Source organism: Sprattus sprattus (genome assembly GCF_963457725.1).
Source record: "Sprattus sprattus genome assembly, chromosome: 11".
Classification (NCBI taxonomy): Eukaryota; Metazoa; Chordata; class Actinopteri; order Clupeiformes; family Clupeidae; genus Sprattus; species Sprattus sprattus.
This window is the reverse complement of record NC_137909.1, coordinates 19677620-19684323: the sequence shown is the minus strand read 5'-3', so window position 1 is coordinate 19684323 and position 6704 is coordinate 19677620.

Below are 6704 nucleotides of genomic sequence, written 5' to 3'. Positions count from 1 at the left end.
TGTGAATTATTGAGTACCTTTAATCCATATCAGACTATAGACATGGCAGGGATGTTGCATGACTAAATATTGTTGCAGTCATAAGGTATGATATTTTTGTACATCTTATAAAGTAATTATTTGTTTCTGGTTTTCATACTTTTATCTTGTTGACATTTTAATATTTCAGTCTTGAGATCTGTAGATGACTTCAATCCTTCACTGAAGGAAGATATTTGCACACATTCTGATGTTTGGTTTCTTGAAGCAGTTAAATGCCAAACGAGTCCACTCCTCAACTTCAATGCCTGGATTTCTTACAGGTGTGAGACTGAAACCAGACCCATATACTCACTGTATAACCAGTATCGTGTTGTAGCTTGGGCTGACCCACCTATATAGGTCATAGCCAGAATCAGTGACCATCTTACAGTAATTGTCCAAATCATCAACATGAAAAACAGCATAGCTCTCCAGGACTGATCCTATCTCAAATGGGTTAGATGCACTTCATAGAGCCGCTGTGTGCTGTGAGGAAAGGAACGGTTTGGATACAAAAGTACACTACAAAAGCAAAATAAAATGAATAATTTGAAACCATCATCTTGAAGGTAGCACTTTGTACTATATCTGTAAAGGAATCATTTTTGATCAAGTGGACGGGTTCAATCTTAGAAGAAAAAGACCTGACTAGCAAAAACAGAATGTTTGATATACTAACCATACCTTTTCATTTTTGATGGCTTTTATTTAAACATCTTTTTGAAGTCCTTTTTTTTTAACTAGATTGCCACAGCAGATTTTGATTATGTTTTTTTACCAATAACTCTGTGAGGTGTTTCGCTGCGTGCGTCAAGTTAATGTTTGAGACATGTTGTTGTTGACTAGTGGTGAAGGAAAATATGACCACACAGACGTAATGAGGTCAAGCGTATTTGATCCTCTCCTGAGGTCACAGGCTACGTACTTGACTTGATCTTCATCCTACCCAGTGAGGGCTCCCTCAAGTCATGTCCATTAATTTCAACAATGGGTAATTCTGCCTGCACTTGAACAGCACCTTGTTTCATCAAGCCATGGATGAATAATGGTATGCCTTATAGAAATAGGGTCTGTGGATGCGATTGTAATGCTGGTCTGTATTGTCGGAGTTAAATCTCATTATTTCTGAAATTTCTTCAGTTGTATTCATTCAGCATGTGAGTAGAAAAATTCCCTCTGGTGATACTGTTTGCTGGTAGTGTGTGTGTGTGTGTGTGTGTGTTTGTACGGTGAGCCGTAAGGTCAGTCCCAGCAGTGATGTGCCTGCACTGTGGAGCCCTCAGTAATCGTGACTGCCTGCAGGAGCTGCCTGCCCACGAGACGAGCAGAGAGGAAATGTAAACGAAGGGGGAGGGGCCTGTCGGCGTGAATGAGCCCCTGATTAGTCAGAGAGCTGACTGTCAGTGAGCCGAATGCATCACGGCGATCACAGCCAATCCTGACACAGCCTTTTGCATCGCCATGGAAACAGCCCTTTATAGCTCCAAGAGAGGTGGAGACATAAGAAGCAGAAGACAGGAGGGAAGGGTAAAAAACAGCTCCCAAGCCAGGAAGAAAGGAGAGGGAGAGAGAGTGTCCGCTTTTCTTTTTTCTCTCTGAATGATTTCAATGCTCATGTTGCTCTTCATCACCTCTGATGGGTTGGATTACCAGCGGAAAACTCAGATAGAAATGATAGAATGACAAGCCTTTCTGCTGTTTATCGCATGGATGGCAGTGGTGGAATGGACGCTCTTCCTACATTGATTGGATCAATGGGATAAACATGCCATGTTGATGTAAGCCAGCAAACAGGTAATTTGTGTCCTCAACATTTCTGGCATCTCAGTGTTGTTGTTCACTTCACAGGAGTCAGCCTTGGAATGTTTTGTAAAAATGGGTGTATTGTATAGAGATGGGATTATGGGATGTCAGAATGTGGTTGCTTGCGAGGCCCAATTTGTCATCATGAGGCATATGGAATCGTTACTGTGTTTTCCCTGTTTTCCTGCAATCTGGCACTGTTGCCTCTAGCCAGACCTGAGGGTCATGCTTCTAAGCGCACACGGTGAAAGAGCAGCAGGTTGCTTATTAAACTCAGAGAAAGGTATGCAGTGTTTTTGTGGTGCGACAGGAGGATGTAGAGATGAGTCTGTATGTGCTGTGCTGGTGAATGAAATGATGGGGAAGGGTTAGTGATGATGTTACTGATGGTTCAGTTTGGCGGCTGGTGGGAGAGGTGGTTGGCATGTTAAAAACGACCTCATCTCGGCCACCTCTGCAGAATCCGTCCTGTCCTGCCCTGCTGGTGTTTTATGGTTGAATTTTATGGTCTGCTGCACAAGCCCGTTAAGCATGTCATACCTTTCCCTGCCTTTGTCAGGTTATCTTTCATACATACATGTAAAGCCGTGTACAAACCAGTCTATGTAAGACATTTGGAGAGATCATCACAGCCTGCCTTACAGTTTGGAAATATACTGATCTGACTGTCTGCATCTTTTGCAAAACAAATATTTAATGGAAATGTTTTTCAAATAACTTTTCAGTGGGTAATCTTTGTTGATTCACTACTGTTATCACAAAACCAGAGTGATCACTAATGACACACACACACACACACACACAAACAAACCACTAGTGTGTGTCCTTTTTTGCTGGATAAATAAGCCCTTGTTATGTGCTGTGTGTAGCATATACAGCCTAACCAGGAAGCCTGCAAGGCAGCTATCTGTCTCAAACAGCTAGGCACACCTGAGGGAAAGGGATACAGACTGCTGCATATGTGAGCAGATCTCAGTCAAAGCCACAAGCTGCTGCTAGTTGGAGCTTGTGCTGGTTTCCCCAGACAGCCTTAGCACAGACCTGCATTGCCAGGGGACACTGAAACCTGTGTTATAACAGGCATCAGGAAACATCCGCAAGAGGAAGTGGTGAACAGGTGGGGAAAAAAACGAATTCTCACTGGGTAATTAAAAAAATCAGGAAGTGAAACAGTTTACATGTAGTGGTGTTTAAAGAGGAGTCTCAAAGCAGAAATTAAGCTTTTGTCTTGTCTGTTGTTTACTGTTATGGAAGTTGATTTCTTAATCCCCAGAATCCATGTAAACATGAAGAACATGACCAGTGTTTGCAGGATGACAGACACACCGTTTGTTCGAATGACCGTTGCACCACTGTCCTGCAATCACAAAGACCAAAATACTACTAAACCTAAACAACTCATATACTACATGAACACCGCCCTGTATCTTTCTTTTCTCCTTCATATCACCAGATGCAGAGTAAATAGAACTGTGTTCCTTTGGGCGGGTGTGGCCACGTCTTAGTGTAGCTACAAGGCAGCCTGTCACCACTACCACCTCTGGAACAGTGCAGGCTGACGATGCATCACTTGGCTTAGGTGTCTCTCAATAGAAATGCAGTGCCAAGCAGAGCATGCTGAGTGTGCACTGGGTGTTTCCCAAGGGATCCTGCTGAATTGACAGCTACCTATTTTGAGTAAATGGATAAATATTCTGTTAAGATGGATTTCACTATTAGCTGTAAGAAGGGCCACTTATCTTCTTAACAGTTCCATCTTTGGAGCAGTGTCAAAATACAGCATAATAAAAAAGGGCTGCAAAGAAGACAAAGATGATGGCATACATTATTCAACTCAAAAGAACAGCGTGCAACCTACAAAAAGCTAAACATACAAAACCATTTCATTTCCAGGATGTTTTAACCTTGTTTCAGTATTAATCCTGCTCTTTGACATGGCATGCTATGGTCAATCAAATTGACATGCAAGCTGAGCTTTTTGTCAACACATCAGTAAGAGTAGTGTGGGGACATGCCGGCTCAGGTGTGTGTGAGTAAACAGACTGGTGAGGAGGACACGAGAGTAAGGGCAGAGTATGCATCAGGAGGATTGGCCTATTAGGCTCTAAAAGTCTGAGTCTATGCCAAGGAGACCAAGCCAGACTCAATAAAGTGGCTCACAGGAAGGTATTTAAGGTCCATGTCTTGGGATGAGTCCTGGGATGGGGTCCTTATAATGCATTCGTCTGCAGTATTTATATAGGTGCTAATGAGACTGATTTGTGTCACCATTGCTGAAGCGGAGGAGTGTTTGTCCTCCATCTCCAAAATTAGAAGTTACCAAAGAACCTATGCACTCATTTCTGGCCAAACGGTCAGGTTAGGGGTGTCGCCCGGCCACAAGCAACATCAAATGAACAGCTGGCTGCTGTATGTCATAGTGACTGACCCACTTTAACACCATCACACACACGCAGCATACACTCACATCCCAATGGTCGACCCAGTTTAACATCCTCTCTTACAAACAAACAAACACACACACACTTACCCAAACACTGACCCACTTTAACACACCCAATCAATATTAACAGCATGGTACCAGTTTTCAGCAGGGTTGGGGTCTCCCTCATTGTGGATCATTAATATGCCAACATGCCTATGCTGAAGTAGGTTAGCCTAATAGTTTTGGATGCATCGTCTCAAAATGTTAGTAGATTGTCATGTGACTCACGCATGGTGTATCTTTTTGTGGTTCATAATCTATTGAAAGGGTCACAGATATCCAGAGTGAACAACATTTGATTGGTTAGAAATGACCCTGCACATTGATGCGTCGTTATAAGCTTTATACTGCAAAAGAAGTATTGTTGATAACATTTGGATGACAATCGTGTTTAGTTCTGTTAGGTGTAATCCACTGAATGAAGGCTAATAGATAAGTACGTATGGTAGATGGAGAAGTCTGCTATAAATATGGATCAGTTTTACAGCTCTAGCAACATGTCCTCTTGTGTAGACCAGCAGAACTTCTTGCTTTCCTGAGATGGCCTTTTTATTGTCTCCTTTTTTGTCCTTGTCTTTGGGCTTTTATGTATAACTCTTTGCCGGGAATGTAGGTTGATAGATTATCTTATTGATAGATCTGTGTTCATTTTTTTACCAGAATGACATTTGACCTTAATATTGGCCTGTTTCTTAGGTCTTTGGGATATGATTAGATTGGGTAGGCTTTCACAACAGGCATGTGTGAGAGGACAGCACTGTGGGTGCGGTGGGTGGTCCACCGCAGACACACACACACACACACACACACACACACATACACACCCCTAAATCTGCGGGCCATCTGCACCCCGTCATCTTAAGGAGCCGTTGTATAACCTCCTCCAGGATAATCAGTCTTAGGCTTAGCACTGCAGGTCATGTGATCCGCCTGGACATCAGGGGCACGAGCAGGGCCATCCCTCCTGCCGTACACAAATGGGCTGTGCCTCACACACCATGGCAGGGCACACACACAGAGCAGGTGTTTTAAAAAGAAACACACACAGAAAGTGATGTAAGGGTCCAGCTCTCTATCTCTCTTTCTCTCACACATGCATAAATAAATATATATCAGACATATTTGTTTTTGCATACAATTCAATGATCTGGTCTCCAACAAAATCACACTGAAAACATGAAGCAGTGTTCCTGACTTCAGTGGGTTCTTCTTTTGATACGTGTCTAAAATGGATGGAATACTGAAACTCCACATAGCTCTTATTAAAAGGACATCCATGAAGCCCTCGGGCACCTGTGCCCTCAATAAAGAAGTGCTTTATCACTGGGATACTAGCTAGTAAACAGGAATGTACTGCTGTGTTCATTCTGTTGGTTTTCTGTCCTCTGGGTGTTTAGTCTAGTCCTCTTCATTGTGGAAAATAAATCTACTGTACCCTTGATGGTAGTTTTCTTGAAGTTCTCAGAACAACTTTAAAAGGATCTGGTTTTCCGTCTTTCCAGCAACCAGTCTTGATCACCTCTCACCTACTATACTTCTTTTATCTCACCTGTGTTTCACCTCTTTGCCGTCACCTGTCTCACTTGTTGTGATGTAAACCTTTAACTATCTCACCTTTCACCCATCACCTCACGTGCACATCTCACCGTCCTGTCTCATTTAACCCTCATCAGCTCTCACCTGTCTCATCCAATGCCTCTCAGCTGTGTACACATCATGGCTCACCTGTCCCTATTACTCACCACCTGCCTCCCTCATCTGTGTCACTTGTATGTTAATTATATAAACCATTCCATTGTTAAAATAATCTGATATTAAGGGCCGGTTGACACTATTTTCTGATTTTAGGGGGCCACTGACACAAAAACATTGATACTTAAGGGCAAAAACATAGCATTGTGAATTTGAACGCTGTATGCAGAATGCTTTATGATGCTGGCAGGAGGTATCTTCTAGGCTTGATGCTTAAGACTTTAGTGATTGCATTCATCAATTATTGGTTTACATGTGGAACATCAACAAATCAATTGAAAGTATAGAAGGTGAAAAAGGGGTTGAATTATTGGGTGATTGGCATGCTTTAGGAAAGCGTCTAAATTGCCTATTAAAGTGACCTGGTCTGTTTGCTCAATCTATGTGTGTGTGTGGTGTGTGTGTGTGCTGACTCGTACTTGTTTGTGTTGATATTGACCCTTACTTGTTTGCAAGTGTGTGCCTTCATGATTGACTTAAAGTAAGCCGTTAAATTGCTTCTGTCTTTCCTCCCAAAACTGCTGGTCTTGTGTCCTCCTGACACCTGATCCCATGTGTGTGCTTACACCAGCTTGTGCGATACTGACCAGATATGGTCTGTGAGCCTGTGTTTATGTGTGCACCTCTTTATGTGTGTGTGTGT